Here is a 14,600-nt window from a genome sequence, read left to right as displayed (position 1 = left end):
AAATGTTTTCAGATTTTTTGGGTAGATACCCAGGAGAGGGATCGCTGGGTCATACGGTAATTCTATTCTTAATTTTTTGAGGAACCTCCACACTGCCTTCCATAGCAGCTGCACCAATCTGCAGTCCCACCAACAGTATATGAGGGTTCCTTTTTCTCCACAGCCTCTCGAACACTTGTTATTATTTGTTTTGTTGATGATAGCCATTCTGACTGGTGAGACGTGATATCTCATTGTGGCTTTTATTCACATTTCTCTGATGATTAGTGATGTTGAACACTTTTTCAAATGCCTATTGTCCATTTGTATGTCTTCTTTGGAGAAATGTCTATTCTGGTCCTCTGCCCATTTTTTAATTGTATTGTTTGTTTTTTTGTTGTTGTTGAGTTGTATGAATTTCATCGACAGATACCCAGGCTGTCTCCACGTCTTGGCCACTGTAAACAATGCTGCAATGTACACATGGATGCACATGTCCCCTCAAAGTAGCGTTTTTGGGTTTCTTCAGATTAATACCCAGAAGAGGGATTACTGGGTCCTTCTTTGTCCCTTGTTTAGCCTTTGAATTAAAATCTATTTTGTCTGATGTAAGTTTTGCTATCCCAGCTTTTATTTTTCATTTCCATGTTCATAAAATGTCTTTTTCTATCCATTTACTTTCAGTCTGTGTATGTCTTTTGATATGAAGTGAGTCTCTTGTAGGCAGCATATGTAAGGATCTGGTTGGTCTTCATTTATTCCCACAGTGACTCATGAAAGGATGAAAATATAATTTAAAAAATTGGTGAAGGAGGGAAAGCGAAGAAGATAAAGTAAATTCCTCATTTTCACGGTAAGAATTCAGGAGACACTATTTAAAAAGATAAGTCAAGAAATAGGGGCATATATTATTTAGCGTTATGGGGGAACTTACTCGTGATTTATAAGAATAAATGGTCTTGAAGAGTGAGGAGGTGGGGAGATGAATGGGGTAAAAGGAGGAGGATGTTTTCTTTTCACTTAAGAGCCTTTTATAATATTTTAACTTTGTTTTCATATTGATTCATTACTTTTATAATTAAATGAATTTCTGGATCATTGCCTTTTATTATTCTGGATAAGAATTATACTTTTAAAATATAGATGCACCTAAGAAAATAAAAGTTCTTGGCACTGACGTGGGCAGGGAAGACCCAGATAATGAGAAAAACAGGAAGGGAGAGAGTGGACAGTGCTAGGGGCTGACCAAAAAGGGTCTATGACAAGGTAAGGTGTTGTCAGATATATGTGGTGTTGCACAGCGATTTTACACATGGCGGCCATAGTCATGGTTGAGGTATTACAAGACATTAAAATTTTCCTACTCCACATTTCTCCAGGGATATTTGTTACCTAATCCAGTAACAGACACACAAGGTCAGACCCACAGCAGTGATTGTAACTGGAAAAGAAGGGATAAATCTACAGAGGCAAGGTTTAAAAAGCAGGATTCGATACCAAGAGGCAAAGCAGGAATTGATCTGAAATTCTCAAATAAATGTTTTCTACGGAAAACAGTGACCTACTTTCACTTATGACCTAAATAAAACTGTCTGTTCTAGTATTTTTTTTAATGCATATAATCTTAATCTGGCAATTCCATTTTGATAACCTACCCTGAAAATGTATGTTCACATGTAAAAAAAAATATGTGTATATAAGGTCATCCAATTAACATCATTTGTAATACCAAATGACCAGAAATGAAGATATGTTTATCTCTTTGTATGGCACTGGGTAAATAAATGCTGGTATATCCATTCAACTGAGTCAGTACTATGATGCTATCAAAAAAGAATGAGGCTGCTCCCTATGAACTGATCTACGAGGATTTTCAAGATAAACTGTTAAGTGAAATAAAGCAAAATGTAAAACAGTGTGTACAGAATCTACAATTTGGGCATAAGAGATAAATAATAATATATTTTATCCTTGATTTTATATGCTTAAAATTTTAGGATGTATATATGAGAAAATAAAAATGGCTATATATTGGAGAGTGGGAGAACTTGATGGATGGGGAATATGGACTGGAGGGAAATTTTTCAATAAATATTTTTTTATGCTTTTCAGCCACTTGACTAAAAGGCATATTCAAAAACTCGAAGTTAAAATGAACATAATTAATATATTCCACAGAGTTGTAAAGATATTAGATGACAGCCTATTCCATAATATAGATACTCAATAAATGTTAAGTTCCTCAAACCTCATCCGTGTCCACAGGATAAGGACAATACTTCAAAGCATAGTAATGACAGCCCAAAAGCAAAGCAAGCGGGCCATGAGACTTTGTACTCTCAACAACCCCACAGGGGAATTCAGTGAGGCTTGTCAAAAGGAAAACACATTTGTCTCTCCAAGCCCATGCTCCTCAAACCTCTGGGCCATTTCAAAGATGTTTTCCAGCATCTCCAGGTTCTCATAATCATTAGCCACTTCCTTTCTCTTTAACATGAGGTCACGTCCCCCTATCCTTAGAAACAAACTTTCTTTCATCCTACTAGTCCATCTAGTACTAGTTCTATTTGAAGCCAAAATCTCTAATTAAAAGAAAAAAATGCATGCACCATAGTAAATTTCTACTTTCTCTCCACCTTCCCCTCCCAACTTCCTTGAGATATGGCTTCCATTTCAAAGACTTGCTCTTCAACAACGACTCCCTTTTAGCCATTTTGATGTGTGTGTTTTTTCTCCGCCAGTCCTTATCCAATTTTAATCATTCTGCATGGTGATGCTGCTCAAAGCTCCTTCCTTAACTTCAGCAGCACCATATTTTTTGGTGCCACAAGTACTTATTATCTATTAAGGGCTAGGTGCTGCACTAGAATAACCTCACACAGCTGTGGTGAGAACTCATGGGTTAAAATTGATCAACTGCTTAGAAAAATTGGCTCTATCACAATGATTATTATTACTATCATTATCATTTGTTTAAAAATGTGATAATCAGAAGCTCAGGGAGATGAAGCTCTGAACTAGATTCATTAGCCCACAAACAGGAGTCAGAAGAGAAAAGCAATGGGCCCATGACAAGGGTACTATCTTTTCAGAATAAATACATGAGGAGGATCCCCAATAAATAAAATGGAGAGTCAGATGTCAAAGAGATAGGTTATTAATAATAGTAATAATGGTAATAATAATAATAATAATAATACAGTATCTACCTTTTATTGAAGCACTTTCTATGTTACACCTTGATAAACACTTTAATATATTGTCTCATTTAAACACATATAACCTTGTGAGCTATGTATCGCTATTTCCATTTTATAGATGAGGAAATTAAGGTTTGCTCCAAAGCAAATGGAAGTTTCAAGAGGAGTGAGTACTCAACAGAGCTGAATGCAGCAAAGAAGCCTAGTAGAACAGGTCTGAAAAGCACCCTTCACATTTGCCCACATGATGGTCATTGTGAAAGCAATTTCAGTGAAGAGGAAAATCCTAACTCTCCAAATGAGAAGTGAACAGGAAGTGAGGAAATAGAGCCTTTACACAGCCTTCAAAGAAGGTGAACTATATAGAAAAGGACAAACAGGTCAATAGGGTGAGGGGAGTAGTTTGTGTTGGTTGTTGGTTTGGGGTCTGGGGTTTCCACTGGGTTGAGTTGGGTTGGGTGAAGTTTTGATTAGAGCATCTCACGTTTAGAGCATCACTAGAGAGTCTTAGTGCACTCTCCAGATTTTCCTTCTCTGTGAGTCTTACATTCAGTCCTCTTTGCTGACTCAAAGCTCTGCCATCCACCTTCCACAAACATCCACCGTGCATTCAAGTCTCACTTTTCATAATAGGGACTTCAGGTTCTAACCTTTGGCTATGTTCAGCCCTTATAGTGGCCTAGAAGGACATGTTCAACTTGGATAACCCACCATCACCTCAAAACCAAAATGCCCAAACGTGAAGCCATCATCTAAACCAACAAATCTTCTCCTTCTCCCTCTTCACCATTTCTATCACTGTTCTTTATACATACCGTGTTTCTCTGAAAATAAGACCAGGTCTTATATTAAGTTTTGCTCCAAAAGATGCATTAGGGCTTATGTTTAGCGGGTGTCATCCTGAAGAATCATGCTAGGGCCTATTTTCTGGTTAGGTCTTATTTTCGGGGAAACACAGTAGTAAGTGATCAACAAATACTAAATAAATCATTTCAGAGCCTTGTCCAAAAATATAAATACTTGAAACCAATGTGGTTAATGAAGCTAAATGTACATAATTCATTTTCAAGACATAGCATATTAACTCTGATGACTTTTTGAAGATTATATCCTTATCTGAACTTCATTCTTTCCTTCTTTATGAATATTCACTAAGGAATAACACTAATATGAAGAGGTTTACAAAATATTCCAAAATGGTCACTGGAAATACTTTTACCTTACATACATTTAATATCACTCCCTGATTCCATATGCTGAATTTTACATCTTATCATAAACAGACTCTTCTTTTTTGTTGATATATAATCAAGAATGAATTCCATTCACATAACTAAAACGAAATCAAATACTCAATATATCCATCAAAGTATAAATGCTACAATTTACAACAGAATAATATGTCATCAGAAATTTCTGTTTTGGGTGATAGAGTAAGCTCTTTTCATAAAATTTATTAAAGCATCCCAAAAAAACTTAAGTGGTAAAAGCACTTCACTATTTTTTATTTTTCCAAATTAAATACAAGGCATACAATTCAGATTCTTTAAAATGCATATACAAATCATCTGCAACGAAACCAACAAGAAAAGAAAAATTGAGATGAAGCTAGCTTATCAAAACTGGTACAACAAACAAGGTGTTTAGATATTAAGCCATATTGGAGTGTGAAGCAAAAGGAAACGATGATACTGATCCTGTCTTTATTCAAAATTTTAATATTTTGTTCATCATAAACTCTTCTCATAATTTTGATATTTTTAAAATATTCTTTATTTTGATTACTGAGGAGTTTTTTGCAGTGCTTCCTTAAATTTGATGCCTGACTATAGTTCTGCCCCTGTGAGGTGGTGGCCTGAATTGAGGGGGAAAAAATACAAAGACCACTAACATATTTACTCTCAATTTCCTGCTTAGGACACAAAAAATGATCTAGCTGTATACGGTCCTGGCATAAAACTATCACTCATTTAAAAACATCCATTCTTCTCTTAATTGCTAGTCCTGCCATTTACATAGCACAAGTTCTCACTTCTAGGAGCTTATGATAAAAAAAGGAACATCACTGGTGAAAGCAAACACACAAAGAAAATGCAGGCAGAAAAGAAATGTACAACGATGTATTTCTTAACAGAACATTTTCTAAAGAATAAAAGCAAAGCTTTTTTGTGAGGAGTTTGAAGGAAAGCAGTTTTCTTTCTACTGCTCCCCTTCCCAACTGCTTCCCCTGCTGACCAAGCTTCACAAAAGAAAAAATCCAGAGATGCTGCTGCTGATTTCATTTCACAACTACCTATGAAGAAGAAAACTCTAAGTTGAAGCCTTCACATGACACAAACTTACATTATCCAAAAACCGAATTGGGTATTAATGTTGAGTACAAAAAGAAGTGAGAGCCATTTATAAAATCAGATTTCATTCCAGTCAAGATGGTGCAGTATGTAAACTCTGTGCTTACCTTTTCTCATTACCACATCAAAATTACAACTAAACTACAAAACAACCATCATTGAGAATTGCCTACAATCTTGCTGAATCAAAGCCCTACAACTAAGGACATGCAGAAGAGGCCACCTTGAGGTGGCCGTCATATCTGATAGGAGGGGCAGAAGCATGGGATGGGCTGGACCCACACACAAGTTTGACCATTAAAAATTATGAGGGATATCTTGACTGCCGAGGTCCCCCCCAGAGAGGTGACAGGTGACCCAGCCCCTCCACAGCCCAGGGTTCCAGTCCAGGAAGAGAAGTTCCCATAATTTCTGGTTGTGAAAACCAACAGACATTGTGACTACATGAAATGGTGGGCGGCTAAAGTCCCAGCCATGCCTCTTAAAGGGACCATGCGTGGACTTAGTTAGTAACGGAATCACTGCCTCTGAGCTCCAGTGCTGGGGCAGCAGCTGGAGAGGCGACCAGGACATACAGGGGTGGGGGAAAGGGGGAACTGAGTTGTCTGAATTCAGTACGAGGGCTGGAGGAGCAGCTTTCTCCTGGACAGAGGAGCTGGAGGAAGCCATTGTTTCCTTGTTGAGCCCTCCTTCTTCTCAATGTGCAGATGGAGGTGGCTGCCATAGCTGAGTGGCCACCACATCAAGCTGGCTAATTCTCTTGGTTCACCATGCCCTAATGATTCTGAGACCCCACCCCGCCCAACTTTCAGGCACACCCACATCGTTTCCAGTGGCTTTTTTGTACAAACCACCTGTCTTGGCTCATGCTGCAGACTCTGTTAGGGTCTCTCAAAGGTTCGCAGAACACAGAAAAGCAGCATCTCACTTGATCAGGTTCTGTACCTCTGGTAAGCAGCATTAAGCCTAACATTAGCAGCAGCCAGCCTGAGTTAACAGCTTGGCCTCTCAAGGCACCTACACGCATGACTTAGGTGGTGGCCATCTGTGGATTGCTTTGTGTCTCCTGCCAGGTGGCCCTGCGTGTGGCACAGGCTGCAGCTGAATTTGGCATACAGCGAATCCCATCCCAGGTGGCCCTCAGGCTGGTGTCCTCTGTGTCCACCTTCCTAAAGAACTGGAGCATCACCCAGTGGCCTCCAAAGATGACACACCCAAGAGGCAGTTTGAGCAGGCACCAGAGCCCTGCTCAGGCATATCCTGCTCTGTAGGGTCAGTCTCTGCACCACAACTCCTCCACTGTAGTCAAGGCAGGTCCCCACAACCAATTGAGCCCAAGGTTCAATCCCTTCCACTGATGTGCAAACAGCAACCAAGGCTCAACTACAACAGGAGGGCACACACAACCCACACAAGCAACACCACCTGGAGTGCACAGCACAAGTGACTAGGAAGACTGCAACACTGGGTTCCACACACACCTACTACATAAGATCACTCTACTAAGACCAGGAAGCATAGTAGCTCTTCCTAATACACAGAAACAAACACAGGGTGGCAGCCAAAATGGGGAGACAAAAAAAAACATGTCCCAAATAAAAGAACAGAACCAAGCTCCAGAAAAAAACCCTAAACAAAATGCAGACAAGCAATCTACCAGACAGAGTTCCAAACGCTGGTTATAAGGATGCTCAATGATCTCAGGGAGAACTTGAACAAAGAGATAGGAAACATAAAAATGGAGATAAAAAACATAAAATAGAACCAGTCAGAAATAAAGAATACAGTAACAGAAAAGAATACATTATGGGAATCAACAGTAGATTAGATGAAACAGAGGATCGAATCAGTGATTTAGAAGATACAGTAGCAGAAAACACCCCATCAGAACAGCAAAAAAAAAAAAAAAAATCCAATAAATGAAAAGAGTTTAAGGGGCCTCTGGGACAACATCAAGTATACCAACATTTGCATTATAGGGGCACCAGAAGAAGGAGAGAGAGCGCATGGAATTGAAAATCTATTTGAAGAAAAAAATGACAGAAAACTTCCCTAACCCAGTGAAGGAACTAGATATATAAGCCCAGGAAGTGCAGAGAGTCCCAAACAAGATGAACCCAAGGAGGTCCAAAACAAGACACGTCATAATTAAAATGCCAAAGGTTAAAGACAAAGAGAAACTCTCATAAACAGCAAGAGAAAAGCAGTTAGTTACCCACAAGGGAGCTCCCATAAGACTACCAACTGATTTCTCATCAGAAACTTTGCAGGCCAGAACAGATTGGCAGGAGATATTCAAAGTGATGAAAAGCAAGGACCTACAACCAAGATTACTCTACCCAGCAAAGCTATCATTTAGAATCGAAAGACAGATAAATAGCTTCCCAAACAAGAAAAAGATAAAGGAGTTCATCACCACCAAACCAATATTACCAGAAATCTTAGAGGGACTTCTTTAAGACCAAAACAAACAAAAAATATATGAATAATAAAATGGCAATAACTACATACCTATCAACAATTGTTTTCAATGAAAATGGATTAAATGCTCCAATCAGAATTTGGGAAGCTGAATGGGTAAGAAAACAGGACCCTTACATATGTTGCCTGCAAGAGACTTACTTCAGATCAAAAGATACACAGACTGAAAGTAAAGGGATGGAAAAAATATGTCATGAAAATGGAAACAAACCAAAAATCTGGGGCAGCAATACTTATACCAGACAAAATAGACTTTTAAAATAAAGACTGTAACAAGAGACAAAGAAGGCCCTAGTAATACCACTTCTGGCTATTTATCTGAAGAAACCCAAAATGCTACTTCAAGGGGACATGCTCATCCATATGTTCACTGCAGCAATATTTACAATAGCCAACACATGAAGGCAACCTGGGTGTCCCTGAATGGATGAATGGATAAAGAAGAGGTGGTACATACATACAAAGGTATATGACTCAGCCATAGAAAAGAATAAAATCTTGCCATCTGTGACAACATGGATGGACCTAGAGGATTTTGTGCTGAGTGTAGTAACTCAGGCAACAAAAGACAAATGTCATATGATTTCACTTATAAGTGGAATCTAAAGAACAAAATAAACAAAAGAGAAACAAACTCATAGATACAGAGAACATTTTGATGGTTGCCAGAGGGGAGAGGGGTTGGGGTGGATGAAAAAGGGGAAGGGATTAAGTACAAATTTGTGGTTACACAGTAGTCATGGGGATATAGCGTATAGCATAAGGAACATAGTCAATAATATTGTAATAACTATGTATGGTGTCAGATGGGTAATAGATCTATCATAGTGATAGATGGGAGGGGGATTGAGGGCAGGGTGAAAAAGGTGATTAAGGAATACAAACTGGTAGTTACAAAATAGTCTTGGGGATGTAAAGTGTAGGGAATATAATCAATAATATGGTAATAAGTATGCATAGTGCCAGGTTGGATCACTTCCTATATTATATAAATGTCTAACCACTGTGCTGTACACCTGAAACTAACATTAAATACTATTGTCACTTATATGTGGAATCTAAAGAACAGAATAAATGAACAAACAAAACAGAAATAGACTCAGAGATATAGGGGGGAAAATGAGTGTTACTAGATGGGAGGAGGTGGGAATGGGGGAGAAGGTAAAGGGATTAAAAAGTACAAATTAGTAATCACAATATAGCCATAAGGATATGAAATACAGTTGTAAAGATTTTGTAGGGGGTCAGATGGGCACTTGTCTTATTAGGGAGACCACTTCATGGACTGTGGAGTTGTCTGACCACTGCACTGTACACCTGAAGCTGAATAATATGGAATGTCAACGATAATTAAATATATATATCTATAGTTATGGGATGTAGAGTACAGCATAGGGAATAGAGTCGATGGAATTGTAACAGTTATATATGATTTCAGAGAGGTAGTAGATTGAGGGAGGGGATTATCACTTTGTGAGGGGTGTAAATGTCTATTACATTGTTTTGTACACCTGAAACTAATTATAAATAAATAAATAAAAATAAATAAAATATTGAATGTCCATTCTAATTGAAAAATTAAAAAGGGGGGCAAAAGATGAAAAATAAGAGGTCTAATTGAAAAATTAAAAAGGGGGGCAAAAGATGAAAAATAAGAGGTCTAATTGAAAAATTAAAAAGGGGGGCAAAAGATGAAAAATAAGAGGTTCAAAGTTCCAGAAATAAAACAAATAAGTGTTGGGGATGTAAAAACAGACTAGGAAATATAGTCAATAATAGTGTGATCGCATGGTACAGTGTCAGATGGCTGCTGGACTTAATCATGGTGATCACTTCGTTAGCACAGGGAATATAATCAATAATGTGGCAATAACTATGTATAGTGCCAGCTGGGTACTGTTGAAAAACTATGATGTACAATTAAAACTAATATAACATTGCATGTTAGCTATATTTTAATAAAAATCTTTAAAGAAATTTTTTAAATTGAGAAAGAAAATATAATTTTATACAGAGAATAATTGTTAAATTATGTGAGCTTATGGCAATACAACACAGAAGCTGACTGAATCACTTGATTTTCTTCTTAGGATAAAGTTTTCTGTGCTGCAAAAATATTTTCTGTTTTACTAAAAAGAACAAGCACAGCTAGGATTCTGGGTTTTTTTAAATTCTAAATGTAACTATACTGGCTTTCACTGCTTTTTTTTTTTTTTTTTTTTTTTTCACAAATAAAGATTTTAACTTTTTGTCTTTTTCTTAATACATTAATTTTGGAAGAAGAGTTGCCATTACAAGTATCCAAATCTGACTGCTATAAATTGTATGGAAAAGACTAGAAAACAGAAGATACAAAGAAACTAATTCAAAACTGTAAACAACTGCTTAAAATGTAAAGAAAATAATAGATTGCCAAAAACAATAATTAAATAGGCACTAAAAGCTAAAGAAACTATGACTTTTAAAAAACAGCAGTCATAGGCCTAGAAACATGTTCTGAAAATGTCTGCTACTAAATCTGAAATCACAGAACAGTAACTTTCAGAAGGAAGCTAGAGAGGGAGCCAAATAATGGGCAGATTTCTGTGGTAAGAAGCAGTTCCTAAGTACACAGACTCAGAGGTGCTAGGGTAAAAAATAAAACTGTTCTTCAATAAACAGCCTGTCTGCTGGGCCAGATAAGAAATGGGGAGCTAAATCTCTCAGAACCCCAAAGGATGCTCTGGATGAAAATTAACTACCCTCTCTGCTTGCTGACTTTATAAACATAAAGGGACAGCAGGAGACAAAAGATTGTTATTTAAAAAAAAAAAAAAGGCTGCAAAGTCAAATATCTCAAATTATGCACTCCTGACATGCTCATTTTGGCTCACTAAACTAGTCCATTTACTCATTATCTCCAATTTACTTTTTCCCCAGTAATTTATTAGAAATCATTTCACCCACAGATGCAGGCAAGGCTTAGCATGTCCAGCAACAGAGAGCAGCCACATCCCAGAGGAGCCCATATGGAAGGAAACCCACAACTATTCCTGTTGTGCTTTGTAATGTATTCTTGAATTACACTTGAATACAGTCCACCTGAGGCTGTGGGCATTCACAACATGTCAAAGGAAACACTGAAGTCAAGAAACATATTCAAACTCAGAATTACCCTACTTCTAACCCTGACTTACCCCTCCCATGCCACATTACCAGCTGGCAACAGTACTTCTCAAGACTTCACTGAGCTTATCCGGTGAAAATTATGAAGATAGATTTTTTTTACTTCCATATAAAAAAGAGGTTTCCAAAATTTGAGCTGTCCAGAAATACCCTGTTTCCCCAAAAATAAGACCTAGCCGGACAATCAGCTCTAATGCGTCTTTTGGAGCAAAAATTAATATAAGACCCAGTATTATATCATATCATATCATATCATACCCAGTATTATAGTAAAATAAGACCAGGTCTTATATTAATTTTTGCTCCAAAAGACACATTAGAGCTGATTGTTGGGCTAGGTCTTATTTTCAGGGAAACCCGGTAGAATTATGCACCTTCTTAGGTGGTGACTTCTCTCATACTAGAAGATTCAAGCATAGTCATAGTCAGCGTAACCACTTAGAGGGAGTTCATTTATCCATAGGAAACTAACTTACTGAAAGACTCTGGAGTACTGTTTCCACTGCAATCCTAGGAGGAAAGAAGCAGACACAAGGGAGATTTTAAAAAATTGCCTCTTCCCTAGGTTAGAAGATACATTTTGAAATGTTTCAGTTTAAAAGGATTGCTCCTAGGCTAGATGTAACATAAAAGTAAAAATTAAAAAAACGGGCAACAGATTATGTCAACATAAGACCTCACAGCACATTCCTCCTAATTAATACAAACTTGAAAGCAGTATGGGCAGAGTCAGAGATGCAGCTAAGAAACTTGAAAATGCAAACTACTGAAGAATTTCTGATGAGATATGCAATCAAATTATCTCATTGAAACCAGGCCCTAACACTGAAACCAGACCCTAATAGTTTTTTGTTGTTGTTTTTTGTTTTTTTGTTTTTTGGTTTTTTCTCCTAGTTTTCTTTTGTCTTTCAGAAGATAACAGCAGGCCTCCTCACAGCAACCTGGAGACCAGGAGACCATGTTGTATCAGATTGGTCCCAGAAGGTTATGCAGGCACAGAAAGCCAACAAATGAATGCCAGATAACCCCGACAGGTGGCGGGAACCAACATTTGACGTAGTAATTTGCACGTAGCTGGGCACCTAGATCTCACCCTATCAGACCCTGCCAACTTGGAATTCCTTTATACTTTCTCTCACCTTTCCTACTCCTTACCTTAGATGACTTAGTACCAAGATTGTGCAATCAAGACTCTTGAATTAGAATTAATAAATATGTATAGTTTTTCTTTACCATTATCCTTTAAATTTGCTCTAAGTCTTTATTCAGGGAACCTTATCTCTGGTCTCCTTATTTGACAGCTGAACAAATAAATATTTTCTCTGCAAAAACCTTTTGTCTCAGACTTTGACTTCTCTGTGCACCACTGGCATCGACGCCACTGGCATCAAACTCACCAACTTTGTTCCTTGTTCCATAACATCCTCAGAAAGTTGAGATCACAGGATAGCATAAAAAGTAACTGATTCTGCAATAATGTGGACACCATTGTTCCCAAGTCAAAACAAAAATCTTTTTACAGTCTTTGAATCAGCCATACATAGTTTTTGTGGTTTTGTTTTGTTTTTCATCCCTTCTTCCATTTGGGGGCACAGTTCAAGAACTCTTTTATTTATAAGATTATTATTATTTTAAAAGTAGTGAAAATTCAACATAGTGATCCTGAGAAATGCCTCCTGATTTGAGCATTAAACCATACCAATTTTAGAGCTAGAATCCAATCATGTCCTGAAATACACACATTTGGAAGTCACTTCATTCAGGGTTCCCAAAATTTCAGTCACTTGAGCGCCCTCTCCTCTGTTTTTGCCATAGCTGCAAACCAACTATACCATTTACTTATTATTTTTCTATAAATGAGATAACTTTTTCACTGAACACACATTTATTTAAAAGATTTCTTGGCCCAAGAGATAGTGGTGCCCATGCTGACCAGGTTGGAGGCTCAAGTCCTACATGAAGTACTGCACTGCAGTGGCACAGATGCACCCCTGGAGACCAAACACCTCTTACAGGAAGCAGCTGCACCTGCCATTGACAAGGACTTCAGGACAGAACTTTTGACCCTGAGCACCTGGAAAAGTATAGGTTTGAGCCCACTTAGGAAGGCAAGTTCTTCCAGTTAAACCTCCAAAATTTCCTGCACTAGAAGCAGACACGCAGTGACCATTGGGTTTGTCTGTGAGTTGAGGATTGCAGGGAACCATTCTCACCAACCAGTAATCCCAGGGGTGAGCAAATTGGGAGGTGTTTCCCTCATTTCATTTCTATTAAAGATCTTGACTACCATACGGTGGGGGGAAAGGGGGTGGGGGGATTTCTATCACTGCCATAAACAGAAAGCCAGTATCACCGGTCATGAATTAAAAGTAAATCTAAAAGTAAGTAACAATGAGACAATAATCCAATAATTTTAAAAAGAAACATTTAAATTGAACATTAACATATGTCTCAAATGAATAATGAACTTGGTCCTTGCAGGGAGAGAGTTCAATTTCCTCTTCCACCAACCTCTAAAATTCCAGCTTTTCAAAAGCAGATCGGTATCTGTAAACAAAGTACCATCAGACCAATGAAAAAAATCTGGCTCTACCCCTGGTTCATGCTTAGGAGCTGTAGGCCTCTACAGAAGCCATTCCACCTCTGCGCACCTCTGTTTCCTTGCATGAATTGTGACTAACACCATCTCCCTTGGCTACTTCACAGGGCCATTGTTTATTATGAAGTTCTATTCATGCTTTCATAAACCAAAAAGTCCACATGAAAAAAAGGTGGTATCACAGAGAGGAGCAGCAATAAATTAATCAATACATATAAACTATTCAACCAATAAAAAGGGCTTTGTGAAGAATAAGAGCAGCAGCAGCATTTTTTAAAAAATCTAACCAGTGAATGACCTCACACTCTAAACGACATGATGCATTACACATGCAGTAGGATCCTAGTACAGTAACAATTATTACAAGTATTGATTTTTTTTTCCCCTATTAGTTCTTCAGCTTTCCTCATTTAAAGCCTGAAAACTTTGTGCAGTAGATGAGCCCTTGTCCAACTTCAAGCCAGGGTAGGTTAATAACAGGGCCAGGCCAGGCTATAGAATCAATAAAGCTGTTAATTTGCAAATGAAGTGATGTAACTTCAGCTATCACCATTTGCAAACAGAGTTCTCTACAGCAGAAATGTGAAAAGCTGGTTGCCCCCCAGAAGATGCAACTGCAGAGGAGCAGAGCCCAGACCCAGGAACCAAAATTTGAAAAAGAAAGTTTCTTTTATTTTTTATTTATTTTTTAATATATAATAAACTCTTCATTTTATTTTATTCCATTTCAGATTATTTTTCTTTTTCAGGAAAGATATTTTAATACCAGTGCAAGGGTATTCCATACAGAACCACTATTCCCAATTTTTTTTTAAATTAAAGTTT

General features: G+C 37.7%; 1 protein-coding gene across 11 annotated transcripts in view; it reads right to left on the bottom strand.

The window, feature by feature from the left end:
• The window catches only part of LDLRAD4 (low density lipoprotein receptor class A domain containing 4), a 606,571-nt gene that overhangs the window by 429,886 nt on the left and 162,085 nt on the right, over positions 1–14,600 (bottom strand). The window contains exon 1 of one of the 11 annotated variants that reach the window (XM_074340423.1): positions 11,653–11,671. The exons of the other annotated variants lie outside the window; for them this stretch is intronic. The gene's annotated coding sequence lies outside the window, so the exon portion shown is untranslated. Of the gene's footprint in view, positions 1–11,652; positions 11,672–14,600 lie in introns of those variants that run through there. 11 annotated transcript variants of the gene reach the window in all.

The sequence above is a fragment of the Rhinolophus sinicus genome, linkage group LG09 (genome assembly GCF_036562045.2).
Source record: "Rhinolophus sinicus isolate RSC01 linkage group LG09, ASM3656204v1, whole genome shotgun sequence".
NCBI lineage: Eukaryota > Metazoa > Chordata > Mammalia > Chiroptera > Rhinolophidae > Rhinolophus > Rhinolophus sinicus.
This window is presented reverse-complemented; position numbering and strand designations above follow the sequence as displayed.